Source organism: Tamandua tetradactyla, chromosome 1 (assembly GCF_023851605.1).
Source record: "Tamandua tetradactyla isolate mTamTet1 chromosome 1, mTamTet1.pri, whole genome shotgun sequence".
NCBI lineage: Eukaryota > Metazoa > Chordata > Mammalia > Pilosa > Myrmecophagidae > Tamandua > Tamandua tetradactyla.
In genome coordinates this window covers 43,746,034-43,759,475 of record NC_135327.1, presented here as the reverse complement: position 1 = coordinate 43,759,475, position 13,442 = coordinate 43,746,034, and the positions used below count along the sequence as shown (strand labels likewise).

The 13,442-nt window shown below is 37.4% G+C and overlaps 1 long non-coding RNA gene across 3 annotated transcripts in view; it reads left to right on the top strand.

Annotated features, from left to right (window-relative positions):
• The first annotated feature begins 470 nt into the window (after window positions 1–470).
• The window catches only part of LOC143684216 (uncharacterized), a 129,850-nt gene continuing 116,878 nt past the window's right edge, over window positions 471–13,442 (top strand). For 2 of the 3 annotated variants that reach the window (XR_013175919.1, XR_013175915.1), the window contains exons 1-2: window positions 485–778; window positions 1,120–1,269. This is a non-coding gene — a long non-coding RNA (uncharacterized LOC143684216). Of the gene's footprint in view, window positions 779–1,119; window positions 1,270–13,442 lie in introns of all 3 variants that reach the window. The other variant, XR_013175918.1, reaches the window with a different exon arrangement.

Here is a 13,442-nt window from a genome sequence, read left to right as displayed (position 1 = left end):
GAAAAGAAAGTAGGAGGTGCATGATACGGCAATTGAAGGATGTGATGAGTGCGATGAAGAAAACAAAGAAAGGCGATGCGACCCAGAGTCGCTGGGAAGGGTGCTGTCAGGGACTGAATCATGTCCCCCGCACAAGGCATGTTCAAGCCCCAATCCCTGGTCTTTTAGGTGTGAGCCTATTTGTAAATAGGACCTTTGAAGATATTAGTCAAGTGTGGCCGAAATTAACAAGTGTGGGCCCTAATCCAATATGGCAGAAGTAGTATTAAGCAAAGGAAATTGGACACTGATGAGAGAAGCTGTGGGAGGAGCCAGAAGCCAGAAGTCACTGGGTCCAGAAGACAAAGGAGACTTGGTCTTTTAAGGGGAAAGCCAGGAAACTCCAGAATTGCCACTGCTAACTACCTCAGGAGGAAGCAAGCTTTCAAGACTTGAAACCATGAGCAAATAAGTCCTATTGTGTGGTCATTGTCGTAGCACCTGGGAAATGGGACAGGTGGGGAGTCTTGGAGTAGGTGGTCAGGAAAATGCCTGAGGAGCTGACTCTGTGCTCCTACATGGGGGAAGGTAGCGGGGGGCCCAAAGAGATGGGCTGGGCGCTTGTTTGGGTGGGGACCCCTGGCCGCTGCCTCCTGGCTCCCAGCTCTCTAGTGGGAGAAGAGAGCCTCAGGCCCACAGGGACAAAGAGGTCTCCTGGCTGCTCTACCCAGCTTGGTCGGATCCCTCTTGCTGGTGCCTCCTGGACCCCCTGGAGTCCCCTGCATGAGAGGGGTCTCAGGTTTGTGGGGACAAAGAGCTGCCTGGGCAGGGTGCTTGTGGTGGTGGGGTCTCCTGGAGGACAAGGTGAGGTTCAGGCCCGATGGGGGAAGGAAAACAATGTACCTGCCCACTGGTGTTTGATCTCCCTCCTTTGTACCCCAGGGCTAGCCTGGAGTTGTCATCGGCAGGACCCTCGTGCTTTCCTTCTATTGCTAAGATGTGTTGCTTTCTGCTGTGTGTATTGTGTTTGTGTGTGTGCGTGTGTGTTAGGGAGGGGGGGAGTCTTGAGATGCTCTGCTGCTCTGCCCCCCCTCCAGTCCTGGGCCACTAACCTGTCCACCTTTCTCTTCCACCTTTCAGAACCCTCCTTTGGTTGCCTCTTGTGTTATTTCCTGGGTGCACAGCTGTATTTAGTGGGCAGGAGCAGGGAGATGCGAGTCCGTGTCATCTCATTTGGACCAGAAGTCCTTTGACCCATCTCTTTTAAGATCTTTGGAGTATCCATCACAGGTATGTTTACCCAATGCATATGTGTGTGGCTGCATGTGCATGTACATGTGCAGACAGCTGTGCACACACATATCCCTAGTCATGGGCATTTAGGTTTTCCTTTTCGCATTATTACTAACAAAGCTGTAGTCAATATCCCTGCATGGATCTTATTAAGCACACAAGGGAGCCTTTCTCCTAGAGCAGATACAGATCAGTGGAATTGTGGGATCAAAGACTGTGCACATTTAAAAACTTAATGCGTAATGTCCATGGTGACTGCTAATTTATCCTTTCCCTGCAATGCATTCCCACATCCTTATCAATAACTAGTGTTGGCAAACTTTTTAATTTTGCCTATCTGTGGGTTGGAAATTTTTAATTGCTTTCATTTGCATTTGTTTTCTAATTTCTAATGAGCTTAAGCATCTTTTCATGGGCTTATTGGCTATTTATATCTCTGTTTTTGTGAAGTGCCAGTTCATATGCTTTGGACATTTTTTTTTACTGGGTGTTTGTCTTTATATTGTTTAACAATCATTTAAAAATATTAAATTTAAATACTAATCCTTTGTTATATATACGATGGATATTCTCTCCAAGTCTATCCATTGAATTTTAGTTTTGGTCATTAGTCATGTCTTTTGTCATAACATTTAAATTTTGATGTAGATAAAGGTTTTAATAGTTTCCTTTATATCTCTTGCAAATTTTGTTTGTGATAAAAAGACATATTAAACCCCAGGATCATAGACAGTTTCTAATTGTACTTCTAACAATTTAATAAATTTTTTTTCAGTTTGGATCTTGAGTCTACTTGGAATTTATTGCTGTGAGTGGTACAACGAATCAAAATTTATTTTTTCAAGTGAATATTTGGTTACAATAACATTGTTTTCGTAGTCCCAAATTTACTTTTGCTTTAAAGTGCCGCTGTTGTTTCTATACTAAAATGCCCTGTAATCATAGGTCTGCTCTCCACATCTCTGTACATCTCCAAATACCACAATGTTTGATCTACTGTAACTTTAGTATATGTTTTTGTATTCTGTAGGGGCGAGGGGCGGAAAGTTCTCTTTTCATAACTTTTTCAAAATGTATCTTGTATATTCTTTTCCATTTATTGTACCACATTACATTTTTTTAAAAGTTTGTCAACTTCATGTAAGAAAAATGTAAAGAAAAATGAATACTTTTTTTACATATAATATTGCAAAAATCATGAAATTTGATATCAAGTATGGATAGTGACATTTAGGATTAAATTGAATTGAATGAACAGATTACCTTTGTGAAAATTTGGTTTCAAGATTTAGTTTTCCACTTCAAGGATATGGTGTATGACTTCAGCAGATTCTTTTCTGATTGATGATCCTTGCTCAGTAGGAAGGTGGTTGATTTTAGTGTGCTGCTCGGATCTCCAAACAACGTATTGGATTTTCTTAAAAGTTCAAATAGTTTGTAGTTGATTCTATTGAGTTTTCTAGGCGGAAAAGTGTATAATTTAAAATAATAGTGGTTTTGTTCTCTTCCACCCCCTTTTAAAACTGATTGGTTTGAATTTTGAATAGCAATAGTGACAGCTGGTCTATTTGTCTTGTTTCTAATTTAGTAGAATTTCTTGTAGTGTATCAACATGCGTATGGTGCTGTTGAAATAGTCTGGTAAATAGCCTTCTCTTTCTGGTTCATTAAGAGTTGATCTTTTTCTAATGTTTTTCTGGCATCTCTAATGTGGAGATAATTATATTTTTGTTTTTATAATCTGCTAATGTCATTTACAGTAATAGATTTTTCTGACATTGAGCAATCCTTACTTTCCTAGGATGGACCTTTTTTAATTATAATTATTTAATCTAAATATGTATTCAATACCTGATATTTTATATACAATTAAAAAATCTGTATTCATAAGTGCTATTGGCCTAGGATTTTTCTCTCTGTTTACAATAATTTTATGGTTTATGTGTTAGAATTGTATTTATCTTATAAAATGAGTTGGGAAGATGCTCTGAAATAATGTGTTTTAGAGGGGAATTATCTATGCCAGAAAGTTTAGTCGAATACGCTAGGGTCTTTTGCCTGTTTTGGTGGTAAATCTTTGATTACTGTGAACTTTTCTTCTGTAATTACTGCTCTACTCAAGTTTTCTCATTTTTCCTAGGCCAGTTTTGAGGACACAGTCTTCTAGATTTCCTACGTTGTCTGTGTATAGTAACTATTGGTATGCATTTGTACGTGGTATTCTCTTATTTCTAAAAGTGTATATGCTAGTTCATTATGTGTGTGTTTCTCCCTCCCTCCCTTTCTCTCTCTTGTCATATTTGTCATTTATCTACTTCATTAGTCCTTCCAAAAATATATTTCTAGTAATATTAGTCAACTATATTATATTTTTGTTTTGTTTTATATCTTACCATTTTATCCTTTTACCTTTATTATTTTCCACCTCTGTTTTCTTTGCCATTGTCTTTTTGCTACCTTCTAGAATTGATGCAGAAATCCTATCCCATACCATGTCACAAAACCTGCGAACAACAACAACAAAAAAGTCAATAATCTGAGAGATCTTAATGTTTGACTGAAAAGATTGCATGAACAGTTTCACATGTCTTAGACTGTATCCGTGTATAAAAGGAAACTTGTGGATTGATTTAAGACACGAGTTACAAGGGTGGCTCAGCTGGAGTTTGGTGAGCAAGGCCCTATCCTCCTTGTGTGAAGGTTTTTTTTTTTTTTTTTTCTAGATATATGCATTTGTTTTCTTTGTTACTTTCAAATTTTGCTGCACTGTGGTCAGTGAGCATAGTCTGTATGAAATCCACTTTTTTAAAATTATAAGACCTAATTTATAATCAAAACATAATTAAGTTTTGTACATGTTCTGTTTATGCTAAAAACAATGGGATTCTTTTTGGTTATAGATTTTTATAGATGATTCTTAGATTGAGCCTTTAAATTTCCTTGTTAAAATCTCCAGTATAATTTGTGAAAATTGTGTGTGAGTTTCTGAGAGAAATCATCAACTGTGATTCTGTAACTATTGGTTTCTTATTGCAGAACTATCTGTTTTTACTTTATATCTTTCAAAACCATGGCGTATGGTTTTTGGAGCCCCTTGATATTAAATTATCTTTTTACATGGTTCCTTTTGTCAAAGTGAAACATCATTCTTTTTCCTTTTCATACATTTTACATCAGATCATATTTTATAGGATGTTAATATTCATTTAAAAATAGGTCCAGGAAGTTTTAATTTTCAACTTTCCTCTATCATTTTTTTACAAAATTTTGAAAAATATTAGCTAAAGTTCATACTTTATTCCTATTTCTTTAGTTTTTCCCCAATGTCCTTTTTCTGTTCCAGGATTCCAGCCTGGATAACATTTATCTGTTATGTCCCCTTAGGCTACTCTGGGCTGTGCCCATTTCTCACACTTTGCTTGTTTTTGATGACCTTGACAGTTTTGAAGAGTACTGGTCAGGTATTTTGTAGAATGTCCCTCAACTTGGGTTTGTCTGTGTTTTTCTTATGGTTATAATGGGGTTATGGGTTTTGGAGAGGAAGACCATAGTGGTAAGTATCATTTTCTTTGCATCATATCAAGACTTCGTGCTACCAATACAACTTATCTCTGTTGATGTAGATCTCGATTGCCTGGCTGAGGTGATTTTTGCCAGACTTTTCCATTGTGAATTTACTTTCCCCTCCTTTCCATACTATACTCTTTGGAAGAAGTCACTAAGGGTAGCCCATAACGAAGGTGTGAGAAGTTATGTTCCATGAGTTTGAGGCATAATAGCTACATAAATTATTTGTAGCTCTTCTGTATGGGATAATTTCCTCTTCTCCCCTATTTATTCATTTATTTATTCATTCAATCAGCCATTTATTTATATCAGTATGAACTCATAAATATTTATTTTGCATTTCACATCATAATCCAAGAGTATGTTATTTATTTTGTTGCTCAAATTGTTCCAGCTTTGGCCATTGGGAGCTCTTTTCCATTAACTCCGATGTCTCACTCTGACCTAACCCTTCATTTTGTTTTTTTGAATACTTCTTTACTTTCTGGCACAACAGAATGACCCAGGCTCAAACTGTATATTCCTTTCCCTCCCTGAATAAGCCCTGGCTCCTTTAAATGAGAAATGATATCTGGATGCTGAGTATGGCATTGTCTCTAGGACCTCTCAGTGGACAGAGCCAAGAAATGTATGTCTACCAACCCATGTGTATGCACATCTGTAACCATTTCTTTGCCTATTACTACCTATATTAAGCTAAATATGAGTTTATACTGTTGTCTCCAGCTCTTATCCGGTATTATATGGATCATTTTAGCTTTCTTCCCTTGCTTATCTGTAACCTCTGATTCCAACAGTAAGAAACCTAGTTTTTACTATCCGCCATCCATTTACCCATTTCTTTAATTCCGGCATAAATGACTGCAGTTTCAGAATTGTTATCCTAAAACCCTGTGAGTAACAGCTTTACAACTTTAGTATGGTGCTTATGTACAGTTCCTTCTGTCTTTAGTCTTAAAGTTTCCAGTCATTTCCACAGTTAGTTAGGTCAGGGCTTCTTTTTCTCCCACCCTGTTCAGTAAACTTTATATCATACATTTGTAATACAATCAGATTCTTATGTCACCAGTTGGCATTCCACCCTGGGATCCCCCACCCTCCATGTTATTTTTTATTGTGGATCTTCCTATATCATTTTTAAAGGTGAATCTGTTTTTAAGTCAATTTGCTTTAGATGATTTTTTAAAACTCATGTATCTTTTTGAGATGTGAATTAAACCATTAGTATCTATTGCTCTAGGTATAGTTAAAGGTTTTTCTTGCTATTTATTTTTAGTCTTCTGCTGATTTTGCTTTTTAAAAATTCACTTTTCCTTCATTTTACTTATTTCCTGCCTTTTGTAGAACTTAAGTATTCTGTTTTAGAGAATCACTTGGTTTCTGTTTTCTAGACCTTACCCTTAAATTTTCTAATGCACATATATAAAATGTACATTATTTTAATCATTTATTTATTTCCCATTCTTTACACCAAAGAAAATACTCAATATTCTTTTACTTCAACCTCTTCTCATTCTCCTGCAATTCCCTCAATCCCCTGTTGCTTCCTGTAGAAACGGAGCTCGAAGGATATTAAGGAATGATGAGAAAGAAAGAAAGGAAGAAAGAAAGAAAGAAAGACACAGACGGGCTCAGGGGGTCTGAAGCTTGAGTTTACTTCAGACAGACTTCAGACAATTTTATTCTCAACCAGATCCTAGTTATATACCACAGGATGTCAATAGATATGCGGGCATTTCCTGAAGGAGCAAGATTCTTATCTCAGTGTCCTTCATACTTAACATAACTGTTTTGGGTAAACATTCTCTTCCTCCCAGACTGCTCTACATAACAATCGCCACAGTTTACCGCTGCCATCCCGAGGCCAGCAGCTTGCAACAAATTCTGTAGGTCTTGCTTTAAACTCTTGGCTTCTACAATCCCCCTGTTGATAATATCAAATATATTAGCTTTAGACTGCTTAAACACACATACACGAAAGCACATACACAGACAGTTTATTTATATTTAAGATAATTTTTGAATTCCCCTACTCAGCTTGTATCCCACTACTTCTTTCTATATTCATTTTTCTTCTTGCTGGATTATATCCTCTAGCAGGAAACTGCTAGAGGATATACTCTAAGGCCTATGAGATGTAAACTTTCTGGGTCCAAAAGCATGTTTATTTTGATCTCACTTTTTGAAGGTCAGTTGGACTATGTTTCCAATTATAAACTTTAAGTTGTTTCCATCAACCCTTTAAAGATATTAATCTGATGTCATCTTCCATAAAAGATCTTAACTCTGATTGTCTGAATATAGACAACTTTAGTGATTTGCCTCTAACAAATAGAAAGAGATGCTATTTAACTTCTGAGCCCAGGTTATAGAAGGTGATCGATGCATACACCTGATCTGTCTGGGGATGTTCGCTTTTGGAACTCTGCTCCCATGCTCTGAGGAAGCCCAGAGCACATGGCAAGGCCACATGTAAGCATTCTGACTGGTGATGTTCCAAGCTGATGTTCCAGCCGACAGCCAGTGTCAACCCACAGACATGAGTGAGGGAGCCCTTAAGATGTCTTCAGCCCCAGCCACTGTCTGGCTGCAGCTTCCTGAGAGGCTCTGTATGAAAACCACATGGTTGAGCCCAGTTAATATCCAGACATTATGAGTTTATCTCCAGGCTCTGCCACTTACAAGCTGTGTGACTTTGAGCAAATTATATATCTTATCTGTAAAATGGTGCTAATAATACCCACCCCAGATTCTTGAGAATTAATCATGATAATGACACTCCAAGGCAGGTATGATTAGGCTCATTCTGTAGCTGAGAGCATGTTCCAAGAAAGGTCAAACAAATTGCTCAAAGCCAGTCAAACAAGATACAGAATGAGTTTGAACTTAAATCTGACTTGAAACCTGTTCTCTTGATCATTTTTCAATTTCATTGCTAAAAAGATCACCATGGCAACCCATTAACCTGCGTAGTCACAGAAGGACCTAAAGAAATAGTACTATCCTTTTGCATGTCTGGATTTAATTTAAGTCAGAGTTGGCAACCAGCTAAAGTTGTGATGCCATTGAAAGTAAAAGAGGAAAAAAAAATCAGCCATGGACTTTGAATTCCTGAGTCCACAGACACCACACTGTGTTAATGTGAAAGTGAACAGTGAGTTCTCTCTGTCCCAACCTTTTTAGTTTCGGAAAATGTATGAATCTTATTCAAATTCCAGAATTGCTCTTGGAACTGGTATGTGGTTAGACTACATATTTTCATAGAAATATCTAGCCCATGGTTATGAAGAGAAAGAAGCTGAGTGCGTCAGGGTGTTGGGGGTCGATGAAGTCTTAATACAAAAATATTTTCACACTATCAGAATTTCCCTGTAAATCTTTGCACCAATGGGTCACCTATATCAGCATGAGTTAAAATGCAGTCAGAGGGGTACAAGGGTAATTCAGTGGTAGACTTCTCGCCTGCCACGCGAGACCCGGGTTCAATTCCCGGCCCATGCACTTCCCAAAACAAACAAGCAAACAAACAAAGAAAGAAAAACAAAAAAATTCAACAAATGTGCTGCAATAACAGTATGCTCACATGGGAAAAGAATCAAATGTGACCCTTGCCATACTGCATACAAAAAAAAAAAAAAAAAGAACCACAGTCACAAAGTTAGGACAGTAAAAGTCAAGTTTTCTCTGACAATTTTATTATGTGTCCTACAGATGATACGTCTGCGTATCAGATGATACCAACATATCACCTTTAACATCTAAGGGAATGGTGAGAATATGACTTAGAAAGAGAAAATTTAAACTTTTCTGCTTTAACAATGGTTTACTGCCGATGAATTGGCTTATGTAATTATTTCACCATCGTCAATCACTGCCTAATATTTGTTGAGCATTTAATATGCTTAAAATGTACTAGACAGACTTATATATATTCTTCATATATTATCTCCTTTAATTCTCACAACAGCCCTTGGCATCAGAATTTTTAAAATGCACATTTTACAGTTGAAGAAACTGAGGCACTGAGAAGAAAATTCATTTACCTAGGATGTGCCATTTAGGATATGCCAGAGACAAAATTCAAATCCAGACCCCATGTTCTTAACTGCTAGGCTATCTCTTTATATTATCAATATTAGTATTATAAATATTCATTCCAGATAGCCTTTATTGACCACTTATGTACCAGACTTGATGCAATTAACACTTTATATTTAGACCTCAAAATAGCCCTATAAAGTGGATTCTATTAGCGTTTTCTATAGATAAAAATGTGGAAACTCTGATTAATTAAGTAACTTCCTCTAAGGTCACATAGCCAGTAAATGCTCAGAAGAGATTGGTGATAAATTACAAAAAAATGGTCTCAAATTCTTCCTGTCCCTGCTTCCATGCCCTGATCTGGGGCTTGAGCTTGTGGCTTCCTTTGAACAATGGGGCAATAGCAAATGTGTGAGAAACGCTTGTGCAGTGGAGCGTGCCTTGTCCCGTGCTGCTCTTGGGAACCCCGTGGCCATCACGCTGAGCAGCAGCCTGGAGTAGCCTGTTGAGGGACAGGGGACCGTGTGGAAGGCAGCACCCAGCAGAAGCCATTCTGGGCTAGCCGGCCCCTGTCAAGCTGGCGGCTGGCTGCAGACTCATGAAGGAACCTGACAAAGACCAGAGAGAAGCCATTCAGTTGAGCTCTGTCCAAACTGCTGATGCACAGAACCCACAGGTACATAAACAGTTGTTATGAGCCCCTAAGTTTTGGGTTGGTTTGTTACACACTAAAAAGCGAATTGATACAGGGATCTTGCTAGGGTTTTTCTGATTCCAGATTTTACATTCTCAGCTATGGTGTTATACACATGCTTCTATTCAGCTGATCATGCAAGTGTCATACATGCATGTTTTTTAAAAGATAGGAACTTTCCTCACGATGCCCTGATAGTAAATAATACTTTCCTGGGACGGGTTAGAGCCAATTCATTCTTGTTTAGTTTTAGTTTCCAGAAGGTAAGGGCAATGTGTAACAGAACAGTCATGGAATTTGGTGTCAGGAAGCTTGGGCTCAAATTTGACTCTTCTATTTTATAGTGGGAATTTGAGCAAGTCACTTAATTTATCTGAGCCTCAATCTCACTAAAAACGGGGGTGATGTTACCTGCCTAACTCAAATGTGTGTGAAATATTTTGTCAATTGTCTGAAGGATTTTAATTAAAATGAGAGATGAGCAAGTGTCAGAGAAGCAGTAAAAGTTACACCACCTCCAAACCGAGACCTTCACCTTCATGACGGCAGAGAAACAAAAGAGAATGTTATTTAGTCCCCTAACCCTTCCCTTATGGTTCCTTAATGAATTCTTTGAGTTCTCACTGTGGCAGCAATTAAATTTGCAGATTCGTAGCATAATAGAACTGGGATGAATTCTGAACCTTCTCCAGAAGGTTGCTCCTTAATTTAACAGACATGATCAAGATGCCTACAGAATTATCTGTGCTGTGTTCCCCATCCTACAGTGCAAGAGTGAATAAATTGTTTGAAGTTATTTTCATGCATCATTGAAAATAATCACCAGAATTTGCCTTTAACTGTCTTTGTGACCCTACCCAAGGAATCTAATCTTACCAGGCCTCTGTTTTCTCATCTGGATGGTGATCCAGTTGGACTGTGATATCCCAGATCCCTCAGTGCCATGGTCTGGGTGCCAAGTCTGCTGTGCAGCCCACACGTGTCCAGGGTTATGCCAGTTCATTCCAATATTAGGAGATAAAATACCAATTTATACAAAGATCCAGTTGCTTTGTAAGTCAAATAAGACTCTCCTGTCCTGATCAGTACTTGATGTCAGCCAGGATTCCCCACTGGGAATCCTGACTGTAAAAGGAAAAGGGGCAGAGAATTAAATTGTGTCAAGCCAACACAATTCTCTTTTGTTCCTTCTGCCTTCATCAAGGTTTCTTTATCACTTCTCTAAACTTTGCTCATCTCCCTTTTTAATAAAGAACTTTCCCAGACAACATAGCCAGAATTTAATAACATTGTTTTGTGTTTTTCTTTTATTTGTTTTTAGTTCTCTTCTATTTGCACCAAGAAAATGTATTTCTTTTTCTGTTTACAGTAGTGACATATAGAGTGTTTAAAATTTAATTTGTTTAAATGAGAACATCATTTAGAGAAGAATATTGATTAAATAATACTAGGGATATGTATCAGTTATTGATTGCTGTGTAACAAACTACTCTGAAAGTTAATGACTCAAAACAATAATCATTTATTTAGTTTACTTTTCTGTGGTTTGGCAACTTTGACTGGACTTGGATTTTTCTTTTTTATATCAGTTGGCTCTCCCATGTTATCTCCAGTCAGTTTTAGCCTATGGATGTCTCCCTTTTTAGAAGCATAAAATAAAATATATAGAACTATAAAGAAAACCACTGGTACTGAAATACAGATATCAAAATATTATAAAATTTGTGATTTAACAATAGGCTGATCCTTTAGTAACACACTAAATAATAAGATCTAGTAGCAGGTCAATTAACAACAGGAATTTTGAGTAGTGAGCGCATAAAAACAATATTCTGAGATCTCTGCAACAACTGTACTGTGATACGCAAATATTTATTTATATGCAAATGTTTATTTCTATTGGTGTCAAAATCATGAATTCTAATAATACTCCTGCGGTTTGTCGCCTAAATTCATCGTCAAAATAAATGTTAAATTTCATTCAGAGGCTAAAAAAAGTAAAGATGTCATTTTTTCCCTACTCACATTCTGGGGTCTCCTCTACGTAAAAGGGAAACTCTGTTCATGGTTTATGGCCACATTCCTTGAAGTTGCTCTTCCTTTAAAAAGCAAAAGTATGACTGCCAAGGACTTGGGAAATAGTGATTCCATCTTGATGAATATTTGCTCTTTCAAATTCTCCTGGGTTTTCATTGCTTGTTTTTTTTTTTTAAAATGGGCTATATGTTGCTGAATACTATTAGTGTAAGAACGTGTTCCTCTTGACTCAGATGTGGGGCTCTGGCATTCTGCTGAATCTTCAGAAGGTGATCTTTGATCCTTTTATTCTTTTCACAGGACTCAGGACCCACATGAGCCTTCCTTGACATTCTCTGGTCCCTAAATATTTCCAGAGGATTCTGATTCCCGAGATGAATGTTCTGCCGTTTCAGCGTATTCATTTCATATAAGTAATTGGTGGCTTGCGAATGGAGGTTGTGAGGGAGGGTAGGAATAAACAAAGGAAGAGTATGAAGAAATAAGGAGGATTTTCTGGGAAAATGAAGATTTTTTTTTCAGTGCTTAGGAAACATTGGAGGGCTAGAGCGGTGAGGCTGCTGATGCAGAGATGGGAAGCGGCTTCGTTTTCTACTCATTCCTCTGCCTTTCCCAGGAAAAGTTGTTCTTTGTCCTTTTGATGTCGTTCTCTAAGCCTCTTGGGAGGAGCCACAAAAAAAGGTACAAGAAATGACCACAGACAAACGTTAGGGAAACGACTCATTCCTCATTTACAAGGACTTTAAGAAGGTATTTATAGTGCTTTGCTATGTTGGATTGATTAGGGAGTAGAGGCTATTTATGTCAGAAAGTCTGATTTCTATATCATTGTTTAAGTGTTTGCAGTGAACAGCATACTTCCATTTGGAGCAGACTTAGGTAGTGAAAAACTGGGAATTAAAAAGTTATGCATAGCTGAGTGATATATATTGGCTAAGACGTTTTCATCTCCCCATTAGAATTGTAAACAGAACCCTGCAGAAGGAAGAATGATGCTGCAAATATGATAGATAGCCAAGCAAGTCAGCCAAGAATACCGTTATTCTGGGGGGAGTTGAGAATGTAGTGATTGCAATGGCTCTCATAGGAATTATGAAATATGGGAATAGCATTTTCTTCATGCAGGATTAAATGAGGGACGGTACATGACTAATTTGGTGTCAAAGCTAAGTATTCATTTGTACTGAGTTGCCTATGTTTTTCTACCATGTTATCAAATACCCATGATTCATTCAAAGTATTGGTTATTTAACTTGTTCATTTTTAGATTACTTAAGTAATAAATGTTTGCTGTAAAAAAACACAAACAGTAACAAGTAACAGTAACAAGTAAAAAGTGAATATTCTTTCTACCTCTATCATTCTACCTTCTATCATTTCTGGAGGCAAGAACCTTTAACAGTTTAATGGTAATTTAACATTCCAGATTTCTAAATATTCATACTCACATATATAATCATAATAGGATTATTCTGTACATACTGCTTTGCAATTTGCTGATTTTACCTAAAATAACTTTCTTCTCATTCCCCATGTCTGTATTAGATGAAACATTATTTTTCCACAACTGTGATGTTTGAAATTCCATTGAATGGCCGCTCATCAATTATATAACAGTCTCCCAATGAGCAGTATTGAGGTTGTTTCCTATTCCACAAACATTAATTGAGAGTATGTTATTCTTCCAGGGTGCTGTGGGGGAGCAGAGAATATATAAGGAGCTACCTCTTCTTTCAAGGGGTTTGAAGTTGAATATGTGTCAGATATAGTGTAACAAATGGCCTTCACGTTTCAGCAGAAAATGCTGAGAACTCCCAATGCGCAGAATCTAA